The sequence below is a fragment of the Myotis myotis genome, unplaced genomic scaffold, assembly GCF_014108235.1.
Source record: "Myotis myotis isolate mMyoMyo1 unplaced genomic scaffold, mMyoMyo1.p scaffold_m19_p_10, whole genome shotgun sequence".
Classification (NCBI taxonomy): domain Eukaryota; kingdom Metazoa; phylum Chordata; class Mammalia; order Chiroptera; family Vespertilionidae; genus Myotis; species Myotis myotis.
Genome location: NW_023416314.1, coordinates 13,632,153 through 13,646,434, shown reverse-complemented (window position 1 = coordinate 13,646,434; position 14,282 = coordinate 13,632,153).

Genomic DNA, 14,282 nt, shown 5'->3' with positions numbered 1-14,282 from the left:
CATGACTCAGCACTGAAGCACAGTGCTAAGGACACTGGTTAAAGCAACAGTGGTGTGAAATTAAAGCTGAGACCACTTGGGGTTCATATCTGTGCATATTTGGCATGATGAGTAGGCAAAACATTTAGCACAACACCCTTTTCATTCCAGGTTTATTTGTAAACACATTAAGACTCTTCCTCCCAACTTTTTTTTTTTTAATAATACAAACAGAAAAAAAGTATCTTATGTAAGTTAATTTGAAATGAAAATCTGAAGTCTAATTTGATTTTTAAAAAGCAGGACTAGCTTCCTTGAGTAGTTATCGCCAGACACATGAAAACCATGAGCTGTTGTTCTTACAATATTCATCTTACAAATGATGAAACTGAGATTTAGAGAAGTTAAAACTTGCTGAAAGTAACACAGATAATAAGTAATTTTCAGTCAAGATTCCAACTCTGATCTTTGCTGTCAGACAGACCAAAATTCCTTACCCCACACTGTCTACTGTGGTAGAAAGAAGTGAAGTGGCATGTCAAACGAGCCCAACTTCCAAACAACCTGGATTCATAGTGCACTGCCTACAATTTTAATCCCTAAATGGGGATGACAACATCAGAAATCACTTGAAAATTTTGGATGATAGAAGCATAATTTAAATGAAGATAATACTGGTCTATTTTTGGGTTGACATTGGTAAAATTAAAACCTCCAATATTCATTCTTTTTTTTCTTTTGAATTTTGAAGACAGATTCAGGGCCACTTTGTGTCATTTGCTATATGTGTACCTGAGAATTTTTCTTTTAGAATGACATTCTGATGAGTTTTCCCAGTAGAATATGTGGGGGACCAAGTATTCAGGCTCATGACATCAGTTGGCAATGTGGGGACAGACTCCATCAGGGTTAGGAGGGCTGAGAATCACCAGGCTCAGCAACACTTTGCAAGGCAGCATGTTCTGGCCTCCTGGGGCAGGACTCTGTATTATGCAGCCACATCCCTCCAAAGTAAATATGCTCCTTGAATGACCAGACCAATTGCATTGCTGGTCAAGATACGTTTGCAAAGAGTGGGAGGTGACTGCAGAAGCATTGTATTATATCTTTCATCATGGATAATCCCTGGAGCTGCAGAAATGAAACCACAGAGAATGGGGGTCCCCACATACTTGAATTAACAGAGTAACACATCATATAGCTGTATCTCCATTAATTTATTTGGGGGCCATAGGTTTGTCAACATTTTATTTTTTAAGTAATTATATTGAAAAGAACCAACCCTGCCATCTACTATCTTACCTAATAATAGACAAACATGTAAATTAACCATCCCTCCACTATACTCACCAGCCAATCAAGAGAGTATGCAAATTAACCCAACAAAGATGGCGGTTAATTTGCATACATAGGGGCGAAGCGGCGGAGTGAAGACTGAAGGCTCTGTCCGGAGCTAACGCCTGGGTCCCAGGTGCCGGAGGAAAACTGGCACCGGCAGCCAGGGGAAGGGAAGGCCTATTGCATGAATCTCTTCATGCAATGGGTCTCTAGTTATTTCATTAAAGAAAGGCCACTTTTAAACTAAAAAGAGGAAGTATGTATCAGGACAAAGAACAACATTCTGAATGCAATGGATTTAGCTTCACTGGAAAATCACTCTATTGCTCGTATCTCTAATTTTTGCCTCAGCCTGATGGAAACCAGGCCACGGGTCAGCACTGCCTAAGGACTATCGCAGACAGTCTCTGAATGTGAAGCCTTTAGAAGTCAAAGTCCTAGAGCTTTGGTTCACTCACTAGACCTGAGGGAAATCTTGGAAAAATGTGTCCCCCCCAAAGAAAACCAGAACAAGGTCTTGTTTATAGCGTGCTCAAAAAATACTTGTTGAAACTAAAGAGAGATGGAAGTTTACCAAATACCAGGACTGAATCTAGGGGGTGGGCAGCGGAGGGGACAGAGAGTCTCCAGGTCCCCCATCAGGATGCTGAGCCCTCATTATCCGACTGGTGTAAAGCACTGGGAGGGGAGGCTGCAGCATGAGGGTCAAAGCCTTCTATTCAGGAACCAGAATAGAAACCTCCACTGGAGGTCCGTGTTGGAAGGACCAACCTGGGGCTGTGCTGCATCAGCAGTGACAGAACATACCTTCAGAGAGGTCCCCAGTGGCCCTCTTTGTCGCTCTCTGCCTCAGTGGCCCCGGGATCCTCTTGTTGGGCTCACGTTGGCTCAAGGGCCAGGGCACATTGCGGTGAGATCATCACCTTTCAAGACTGGCAGACCTGGTTGAAATGTTTATAATTAAACTTAATATCTACAGACACGTTTCTCCTAAGATTAACTGCAGCTGAGGGTCTATATCAAAACATAAACATGGCCAACTACCCTGAACACAAGCATAAACAAAAACAGAAAATGTATCCAATGAAAGCAATACTTAAAATAAGCCACTATAAAATCAAGGTTCATATCTTTTTTTTTAAAAAAAGTTTTCTAATGATATTTGTCCCAGAATGGGTCTCTGGACCCCTGGGCTTATGAGAGACTTAGGCCAAAATTACAGAGGTCCTTATTTAGTCTGGCAAACCACAGTGGCATTTTTGGGTTCTCAGTAATGAGTGTCAACTCAGAGCCAGTTTTCAGTAATCCCCCCAAATTTTGGGTGTTTACAGTTCTGTAGTGCACAGTCACCTGGGTAAATGAGCACATCTCCTTGGGAGAGACTAGGAGGAAGGTTTATGGTGCTTGTAGCACTGGGTCCTTCCTCAAAGAAACCCATGGCATTTTACTAGGGCCTCTCTATGTTTGGGTAAAGGAAACACATCTGAGGAAATCGGACACTAATTCTGAGATTTTTGGTTTGAACTAGTGAAAGGATGGATGGTATTGACTGAGATGGAAAGTGATCTACATTTGAGGATGGCAGGAAGATCAGGAGTTCAGTCATGAGCACATTCATTTTGAGATACTGTTTGTCTAAACAGCATCTCAAATGGAATTGCTGAGTAGATGGTTGGACGGATGAGCCAAGATTTCAGGGGAGAGGTCCAGTGTGGAAGCATAGTCTGGCAGTCAGCAACACATAGATAGTATTTAAAGCCACGAGATCCCAAGAGACCGCGTGGAGAAATAGGAGAGGCCCAAGAACCAAGTGCGGGCTTGGAGAAGAGGATAAGCCAGGAAAGGAGGCAGCCAGTGTGTAGCTCTGCATGCCAAGTGAAGAAAGCGTTTCCAAGAAGTTGAATGTGATCAACTGTATCCAATGTCGCTGATGCATCAAGTGGGAGGAGGATTGAGCTTTGACTATTGAACTCAGCAACACGGAGATTAATGACCTTGGAGAGGCAGTTTGGGGTGGTGGGGGCAGGGGTGGTGGCAAAAGTCTGATTAGAATGTGGTGACAGATAATTGGAGGAGAAAACAGTGAATCCTGAATAGTCAAATCTTTCAAGGAGTTTTGCTGCAGAGGAGAGCAGAGAAATGGGCAGTAGCTGAAGGGGGAAGTAGAGTCCAGAGAGGACATTTTTTATAAGATGAGGTGATGAAGATGAAACTATGCTTGTATGTGCTGGAAACCACCCAACTCATAGACAAGGCAGAACTGAGGGTGTAGGATGAGATGAGAACATTCCTGGAGTGATGCGTTTGGATGGATGAAGGACTGCTTAGTCACACGTGTGAATCAAACCACGGGGATTTACTCTAATTTGCCACTCTTTTCTTTCTTTCTTTCTTTTTTTTTTTTTGTCATTGCTGCTTTTATATAGTTGATCATCATTTCCAAATCTTTGTAAGAGTAACGTGTTCTTATGAGCTACTATGGGAAGGAACCTCCACATCGTCTTATGTTTACATTGCTGCAGCCCCACTTTATGCTGGGACGTTACAGAATGAACTCTGGGAGTGCCAGTTGCTAGGGCCCCAGACAGGGAGAGGAGGCTAGAAGGGGACAATCATTGAATTGGAAGACCTGGAGAAAATTTGGTTCCATTTCTCATGGCCCATTGCAGCTGGCCTCCCTCCATGTGCACCTCTCTTGCCCGCTGATATGCACACAGGCTTTCTCGGGGAGAGACAGAGGCCTATCTTCCATTTGAAGCGCCACTCTGGAGCCTGCAGCCAGCAGCCTGCCCTTGCGGTGCTCATTTGCCTTTTGTGTCCTTGATGTTGATTCATTTTCTGATTTATTTTGTCAGATAATTCATTTGCTTTAATTAATATTATATTTTTAACAATTATTTCATCCTCTAGGTTCTCCACTTGGAAATCAAGACCCTGACAGGTGGCTTTTAGTTTAAGAAAATTTAAAAAATGAAAATCTTTATTTTTTTTAAAATGAAAATCTTTAAATAATTCCAAGGTTTAATGCTCTTTTTCTTCTTTTTCTTTTTCCAAAGCAAACATATTTTTCAATATTATCTGTCATATCATGTAAAGGTAGATTCTCAGTGGATATACAGTTGAAATATTATAATTGTGGCACAATAGGCCCCACAGAGCAGTCATCTGAGGCTTAATGAAAGAGAAAGTATATTAAATTCTGAAAAATCATCTCCCACTGGCTTTTTTCTGCTGTTATTCTGATTACTCAATCTCCTTATGAATCTAATTTTTAATTCAGTAACTTCTAAATTCAAACCCCAGTGCAGTTTTTGCATTGTGCTAAAGAACTGCTGGAGGCTACCCCCTGTGCCCCAGCGTGAATCACCTGCGGGCATGAGTACAGGCCTGCCCTGCACCTGTGCTGCTGTCTGCGGGCAGTGCACACCTGATTGGTACATGTTGAGGTGTCAATCTCCTCCTCCAGACGATGCCTTTGGTGAGGGAGGCTTCATGCCTTCTTCACCTCCTCCTCTGCAGTGCCCACGACAGTTGCTTGCAGTTTACAAGATAGAAAGTTAATATATTTAGTTTTCAACTTCACTGTAAATAAACTCTGTTAATCATCTACTCCAATTCCTACCCAACACTTTTCCCAGAATTATCTTTTTTGTATGTTTAGTGTTTGGGGCCCGCTTTATTTTTTCCCTATGATTCTCAGTTTGAGTCAGGTTGCAAGGCATAAGATCTAGTTTAGTGTGTCTCTCTGTAACACAAAAAGCTTTTAGCAGAAACTATAATAGTTTTCTACTCTCCACCAGTCTCACTTTATGTAAATGGGACTGCTGTCCCTTACTTCAAAGCCTTCATAAACAACAAGCCCTTTGCCTGGGCTGTCTTCCCTCCACCAGTCCACCTGACAAACCCTTGGGCAGGGAGGCTGAGTATTAGTATAGAAAGCTATTGTTGGAACCACAAATTTTGGGTTAACCAGAAGTTTTGGTAGGTGGTTTTGATTCTACTTACCTCTTGTGCAACATTAGGTAGAATTCCTAACTTCCTAGATCTCAGTTATTTCCTTGGTAAATGTGGGTAAAGCTGGTCTTGATGGACTGTTGTGAGAATGCAATGAGATAATATATAAACACTAGAGTCCTGGTGCACAAATTTGTACACATTGAAAGGAAATTAATTAGAAGAAATATTTTAGAGGCGGGGGAGGGACCACAGGAGGTTGGCTCCAGAAAATGTTCAGCCCATGTCCCCCAGTCCTGATGGGGACCCATCAGGGCCAGGGAGGGACTGTGGGAGGGCTCCAGGGTGTGTCTAGCCCATCTCACCCAGTCTCAATTGGTTGGACCCCAGCAGCAAGCTAACCTACCGGTCAGAGTGTCTACCCCTTGGAGGTCAGTGCACGTCATAGAGACCAGTCATTGGACACTTAGCATATTAGGCTTTTATATATATAGACTAGAGGCCCAATGCATGAAAATTCATGCAAGAATAGGCCTTCCTTCCCCCGGCTGCTGGCACTGGCTTCCCTCCGGCACCTGGGACCTGGGCTTCGCTCTGGCCCCGGCTTTGTCTGGAAGGACGTCTGGTCTAATTAGCATATTACTCTTTTATTATTATAGATGGCACCGTAAAGATAGCTGCTATCACCACCACTATCATCATCATCACCATCCTCATCATCCTTCAATCATCAGTTCATATATGGTGTCTTCTGTGAAGCTTTCCTGTACACTCAGCACTAACTGCACTATGTTGTTTTTCTTCCTTTTCATGTGGGTTCTCTATATGGCTGAGCCACTTGATGGCCGTGACCTTGTTTTATTAATTATTAAATCTCTAGTATCTAGCATCTAACACTGGACCTGCCAGCCAAGATGGGCTCATTAAATGTGCTTTGAATGAAAACAGAATTATAATCAACTTTTTACTTAGGCATGCAGTTAGCTTTTACCATATATCTAAAAAAGTAACATGCAAATGATAGACCCAGGTCTGGGAGGTTGAATACAAGTGTAACAATCATAATGGTGAGATTCAGTAGGATTATATTGTTTGTAAGCTCTACATGCAATTATAGTAAATTGGGACAGCTTTAAACATTGATACAAAAAGCAAATTTATGCTCATTTATAGCCTTGGAATATTATTTTAATTAATTGCAAACTTTAGCTGTATTTTTGTTTTTTGATATATTGTTGGACTGGTCTTTATTTTTTTCTGAGATGGCTTTTTGACCAAGAATGCAATCCCTAATCAAAATATTGTCTGAGACACTGCAACTGCTTTAGACTTGTTTTGTTATAAGGTTTTTAAGGCATTCATTTTTTTTTAAAGAAAAATGGAGTCTTTCATTATTTCAGGGTTATTGTTCAGTAGGGGCCACACTGCAAAGCTTGAGGACAAGGATGCAAATATGAGTGCTGCCATGTTGGATCTCTGTCTCCTTGTGGCACTGCCTGATCACTCACAGCAACCTCTTCTTTTTCCTCTCCTCCGTGAAAGGCTAAAAGCTGATACCTGAAGCCAGGGCGGAGGGAATGGTCTCCCAGCTGCTGTTCAGGCAATTGCTGTTGCTCTTGTGGGAATGATACAGGTCCCAAACATTTTCAAAACTTCAAGATTTGTTCTTTCCTGCATCCATTATAGAAACCCAGATTCCTGGGATGCTTGGATAGCATTTCAAAATTAGACACAGGTCCTCGTGGGCTTTGGAGGTCAAGTACACAGTGACTCGGGAGGCCGTAGCTGGCAGAAAGAACATGGCCTTTGGAGTCAAGGAGGTCTGCAGACTTAAACTAGATCTGGCACTGCAGTGTATTCATTTTTCTAAGCCTTCATTTCCTGATCTTGTATCTAGGTAACTATAATATCTACTTGTGAGTGGTCCTGGTGATGAATAAATAGGGAGGTATCCATTAAGCATCTAGCATAGTTCCTGGCCCATTGTTCAATTTCAACAGAAAAGAGGCTGGGGGAAAAGGAAGTTGAAAAGGGAATCTATAGACTGGAAGAGACTTAGAGAGCACAATAATCAACTGCAGTAGATGGAGCTTATCTGAGTCTTCATTCAAACTTCTGGAAAATATATTGGGAAGGTTAAATGCTGAGTGGACATCTGATGATCTTAAGGAATTATTAAATGTTTAGGTGCGATAATGATAGTGCTCTATCCCCAATCATAGAGTCACTGATTTTTCTTGTCATTCAGATTTTGCTCAGAGAGGTCCTTTTTAGCTACAAGTAGCCATTGGACTCTCTTATGCCATCTTATTTTCATTTTGGCACTGTACTTAACACTATTTTCTATTTTTCTTGCTTTTCTAGTCACTTGCCTGGTTATTATCTATCTGTCTCTGCCAGGATGCTGTGAGAGCTGAGATCTTGACCCCTTGGCTCATTGCTGTATTTGTAGAATTTAGGACATTATCTGGCACTTAAAAAGTACTTTAAAATGTTTGAATAAATGAATAAAATGTATCTAGCCCCAATATTTCTAATTTAAGCTGTAGGCAACGGCTAGAGTGAACTCTCAAATACATGTCTCTCAACAAGTCACACCCTCCTCAAAACACTACCGAGACACCACATTACCAAACTGCTCAGCACAGCACACAAGAAACTCCACGATCTGGTCTCAGCTTGCCTCTCCAGCCTCACTTCTCACCTCATGCCTAATAATCTGCCAGATGCCTAATGGCTACATGCTCCCCAAGCCATGCTGTTTCATGCCTCTGGGTCTCTCTTTCCATTACTCCTCCCACTCCAACCTCCCTTTACTCAGTTTTTAAGATACAATTCAAGTCAGGAAGCTCTTCTCGCCATCCTATCACCTCACACTCCAACCCTTTCCTCTATAAATTATACTTGCCACCATCATAGCTGCTGTAACTCTTTACTATTCCTGCTTGCTTTCATATCCGCCTCTCCACTTGGACTATAAACTCCATAGTGTTACTCATCTTCATAGTGATATATATCATTTGATTCCCAGATGTGATTCATAGTTGACATTTGCTCAAGTGTTGGCCGACTGACTCATGGAATGTATGGATGAAATTTATTGTATTTGAGTAAAGATGTGAGGAACTGGAGAATGCTTGACAGGAATTGGCATGGGGTTGGCAGGCACGAGGCTTTATTGTGGCTTGACCCCATTGCACAATAACTAGGATCAATGCAGATGAATGCTTTCAAACTCTTAGGAAGAATGTGCTTTGGGAGAATGAACATAGTCAATATATCACCTAAAATCAATTCTTAGATCTCACAGGGCACATAAATGAGCCTGCTAAGAATATGAAAATTTGAAGGAAAAGTTTATTAAAGAAGGCAAAGATGCTAATTGACCATACCTTTGCTACACCCAAGCCACGCCCACCAGCCAATCAGAGCAGCTATACGCAAATTAACCCAATCAAGATGGAGGCTGGCAGCCACGGAGCTGCAGCAAGCAGGAGGCTTGGTTGCCCCGGTGATGGAGGAAGCCAAGCTAATGATAGAAGCTAAATAAATCCCAGATACCTGCTTCCAGCCAGCCTCCAGTAGGAACTTGGGTGGCTGGGGGCTGTGGCCAGCCTGCAAACAGCCATCAACCCCTCACCCAGGATGGCCATACCCTCATGGGGTGAGGGTCCCCGCTGGGGGGCTGTAGCCAGCCTGCAAACAACCATCAGCCCCTCACCCAGGCGGGGCAGGCACCCCGGGAGAACCCCTACCCTGAAGGGGCTGTGGCCAGCCTGCAAACAGCCATCAGCCCATCACCCAGGCTGGTCACACCCTTATGGGGTGAGGGTCCTTGCTGGGAGGCTTGGCCAGCCTGCAAACAACCATCAGCCCCTCACCCAGGGTGGCCAGGCACCCCAGCAGCGGGGTCCCCTACACTGAAGGGGCTGTGGTCAACCTGCAAACATCCATCAGCCCCTCACCCAGGCTGGCCAGGCACCTCAGCGGGACCCCCACCCTGATCTGGGACACCCTTCAGGGCAAACCAGCCGGCCCCACCCATGCACCAGGCCTCTATCCTATATAATAAAAGGGTAATATGCAAATTGACCCTAACAGCAGAGCAACTGGGAATCACTGGTCACTATGACACACACTGACCACAAGGGGGCAGACGCTCCAGGCAGGAGCTGCCCCCTGGTGATCAGTGCGCTCCCACAGGGGGAGCTCTGCTCAGCCACAAGCCAGGCTGACAACTGCCAATATAGCAGTGGTGGTGGGAGCTTCTCCTGCCTCCTCAGCAGCACTAAGGATGTCCGACTGCAACTAGGCCTGCTCCCTACTGGCAGGTGGACATCCCCCAAGGGCTGCCGGGCTGCCAGAGGGATGTCTGACTGCCAGCTTAGGCCCAATAACCTGGGGAGCCGGCCTAAGCCAGCAGGTGGTCATTCTCTGAGGTGTCCCAGACTGCGAGAGGGCACAGGCCAGGCTGAGGGACGCCCCCCGGAATGCACAAATTTTTGTGCACCGGGTCTCTAGTCTTATATAATAAAAGGCTGATATGTAAATAGACTGAACGGCAGAACAACCGAACAACTGAACAACTGGTCACTATGACATGTGCTGACCACCAGGGGGCATGTAAGAAACATGGCGGGGTTGGCCGCAGTGGGATGGTGGAGCAGGTGAGTGGGGCCATCAGACCAAGGCAGGGCATCGGTCGCTGTCATTGGGGCAAGCCTCTGGTGGTTTCTGAAAATTCTTTACTCCCACATGCCACGGTCCTGCCCAGTGCTTGTACCTGCTGCCGGTGCCGGCCCCGCTCACACCTGCTGCTGGTGCCAGAGCCGCCACTTGCACCCACTGCCAGTGCCATCCCTGCTCACATCCACAGCTGACACCAGAGCTGCCACTCGCACCTGCTGCCGGTACATGGTGCCGGTCCAGATTGCTCAGCACCATCAGCGGGTGGGAGTGGTGGTTGCCAACCCTGATAGCCTCTGAGGGCTTCTCCACCTCCCCCTGCTACTGAGGGGCAATTGGGGCAGCAGCCACCACTCTTATGTGCTGATGGCGCCAGCCCCACTTGCACCCACTGCTGGTGCCGCCCCCAATCGTTCTGCATCATCAGTGGGTGCAAGTGGGGCGAGTGCTGTCAGCATGTGGGAGCGGTGGTGGGTTTGGGGCTGCCAGCAGACAGGGGACCGGAGGCCATGGTGGAAGGGGCCAGGCAGGGACCCGGAGGATGGGCTGAGACCTGCCCCTGTGCCTACCACAGCCTCACAGCCCACAGTTGCTTTCAAGGTGCATGAATTTGTGCATTGTGCCTCTAGTTGATTATAAAATTTAATATCTGTGGGAGAGAATTTTACTGATATTTAAATAAATGCCAACAAAACAAGCTGCAAGTAAGCATTTGCCATAGCAAATAAAGCATCATTAAGATACTTGTTCTGCATCACAATTATATAAATACTAGAGGCCTGGTGCACGAAATTTGTGCATGGGTGGGTCCTTAGGCCTGGCTGGTGATCAGGGCTGATTGGGGCCTTCCATTTGGCCAGGGCCTTCGTGCTGGCTGCTGACTGCCGGATAGGGCCTGCCAGACGGGGGGAGGGACTGAAGGAGGTTGACTGGCCCACGGGGAGGGACCAGGGGAGGTTGGCTGTGGGAGCACACTGGTCACCAGGGGGCAGTTCCTGCATTGAGCATCCGCCCCTGGTGGTCAGTGCGCATCATAGCGACTGGTCGTTCTGGTCATTCCAGCTGTTCCGGTCATTCTGGTGTTGCGGTCGCGTAGGCTTTTATATATATACTGTAGATGGTATGCGCAACTCTGAAATAAATGTTCATGTTAGGTGTGACTCGATGACTGGAATCTTGCATTTGGATGCTCTCGTTTTTACCATGGTGATTGCAGGTCCTGCTCCGTAAAGGTGAATGTGCTATGCCTCCTTTTCCTTGGCCCCAGCCCTTCAGTCTGCTGCTTTCTGGTTTCCAGTTATGTCTGCTTTTACTTAAACCTTTTCATAAACTCTCCAGTGACTTTCTGGTGAACATATCCAATGGCCCCAGTTTACTTGACTTTTGGGGATATTTAATTCATTGATTCAGTGGCTATTTACTTATCATCCACTATGGGTTAGAAGTAGGCATTGATTGGGTGGATTTAATTTTTTATAAAGAAGGAAAGACCCTTCCCCCACCACCACCCAAAAATAAAAACCAAACCAAACCAAACCAACAAAACTTCAAACAAACAAACAAACAAACAAACACTAAAGCAAACTAAACAACAACAAGAACCAGACTTGATTCCTGACATCAAATATCCTATCACCTAGATATTTAGATATTTAATAAGCACAGAGATAAACATTTAATTAAATTATGATGAGTGCTAAGAACAGAAATAAAGCACATGATGTTCTGAAAAATGTTACTAAGGAAACCAATTTAAATCCGGATCAAGGCAGCATCTCTAGGAAGGAGACCTGAGAATAAGGGAGAAAAAGAGTCCAAATGGGGAGAGAAAATGGTAGCTTGGAAGATATGTTTGATGGGACAACACATGAAGGATGTGAATCCTGTTTGGAGATCATTCCCCTAGGCAGCAGATGAATTGTCAGCTATCACCAAGAAACCCAGCACTCGTGGTGATAAACACGTTTCAGCCAAAGACAAAGTGTTTGCGGGGCCATATTTTAAAGAAGATAAGAGAGACACTGGCTTGCAACATTTTCTTCATTTTGAAATGGTTAAGAAGAAAGAACCAAATTACTTGAACACACATCTAAGGAATGTGAAATTTAGGGCCTAGGCACTCCAGCAGAAGAAAGAGAAAAGTTGACTCCTGTCAAGACACCGATTCTGCTACGTCCCATCCAACACACCAGAGAATTTCTGGGAAGTTGGTTTTCCTTTTGACATTCAGCAGGCATTCCCCCAGAGGTTCTCAACCTGTGGGTCGTGAACAATGAAAATACATCCTGCATATCAGATATTTACATTACTATTCACAACAGCAGCAAAATTACAGTTATGAAGTGGCAACGAAAATAATTTTATGGCTGGGGGTCACCACAACATGAGGAACTGTGTTAAAGGGTCGCGGCATTAGGAAGGTTGGAAACCACTGCTAGTAATCCTTCATGGTACATAGATGTAGGGCAGTGGTTCTCAAACTGTGGGTCGCGACCCCTTTGGCAGTCGAACGACCCTTTCACAGGGGTCGCCTAAGACCATCCTGCATATCAGATATTTACATTACGATTCATAACAGTAGTGACATTACAGTTATGAAGTAGCAACAAAAATAATTTTATGGTTGGGTCACAACCTGAGGAACTGTATTTAAAGGACCAGAAGGTTGAAAACTACTGATGTAGGGTATGCCCCTGCCCTCAGCAATGGGGAAGATTAAATAAATCAATGTCCCAAATGGCTTCATGTGTCTAGGACTGCAGGCAATAAGTATGAAAGAGAAACTGATAGTTTTTTGCAGAAATGAAACTTCCTTTGTGTGGTTAGCCTATGTGATTCAAACAAAAACTGCAACGTGTATTCACTACCCTGTGTGGGCTTTTCTGGATCATAGCTACTTCATTCCTTGTATAGAAATAGGGCAAAGGTCTTTTTCTTTTTCTCTCTTTCAAAATTAAAAAAAAAAAAATTAAGGCAGTTTTTCTCAACCTTGTCTACACATCAAAATGACCTGGGCGCCTTATGAATGCCATGTACGTTGGAACCTCTGCAGGAGGTCCTGTGGGTCTGGGACAGACTTAGGGATCAGTGGTTTCAAGAGCTTCCCAAGTGATTCTATGTGCTGCCAAATTTGAGAACTACTATAGTAAGTCTTTACTGCCTGTCTCTTTTTTTGTTTGTTTGTTTTAAAATAATCTCCCCCCCCCCCCAAAAAAAAAATTAAATGAATGTTGGGAAAAAAACACACCCACAATTCAATTGATCATAATTCTTAAAATAAAAGGGAGGAGCTAGGAACACTTGCAGTAGTGTGTTTGTGATCTCATTGTCCTGCTGGCGTTGTAGGCGGGGCTGAGTGCTCGTCTCCAGCAGGCAAGTCAGGATTTCCCCAATCCTCACGTACCGGGACGTCTGCGTGGCTCCACATGTGTACTGCACAGTTACGCAGCAGCTATTCTCTCCAGCTGACAGACCGCATGTTTCGATTAGGCCTTCTTAAAATAGGGGCCCTGGGACAGCGCTAGCGTCCCCCCTATGCGGTTACTTCCCCCCGCTTTGCTTTCATGTTCCTCTCACAGAGGCCAGTGTAGATAGACAGCCCTTTATCTGAGCTAAAACCCTTGGGGCCCAGTGTGCTTTGGGATTCAGAATGTCTTAGATTTCGGAAAGGTAGATCCTGCATCCCATGTGCTCCCATCTCCCTCGGTGTGGCCGGAGGAGCACCCTGTCATCAGGGATTTTCACGTTTCTGCAGGAAACACAGGACCCCGTCCATGCAACGGGATGCGTTAAGACTACAAGCAGCCTCACGTCTATGCAGTTCAGGTTTTGCCACCAAATGACATAGCTGGAAACTTTATGAATAAACACCTTTGGAATTCCAGAGTGTTTTGGATTTTGGAAATGGGAATAAGGGATTAAGGACCTGTGGTAGCACCATTAGGTAAACTTGTTTTGCTAAACTGCTTTTTCACTGGCTTTATTGGTTTTTCTCATTGCTTGTAACAGAAACATAGTAACATGAAGTTAAATGGATTTCCATGTCAGTTGATTTCTGAGTGTTAATACTTTCCATTTGGTCAGAGAGGGGAACCCCAGAAAACCCTAGATTTGAGGTGGTGGTGATGGAGAGTAAAACTAAAATAGATTAGCCAAGCAGACATTGAACACTGGTGACTCAAGCCCAGAAACCTAAATAGCTGACTTAAACCTCAGGTGGGCCATTTTTTCACTTACGGTTATCTTAGTAACTCTTTTTCTTCAGCCTTAAGAAATCTTTTCTCCCTCTTATTGTAAGTTACATAGTTTTCATAGTTGCATTGATT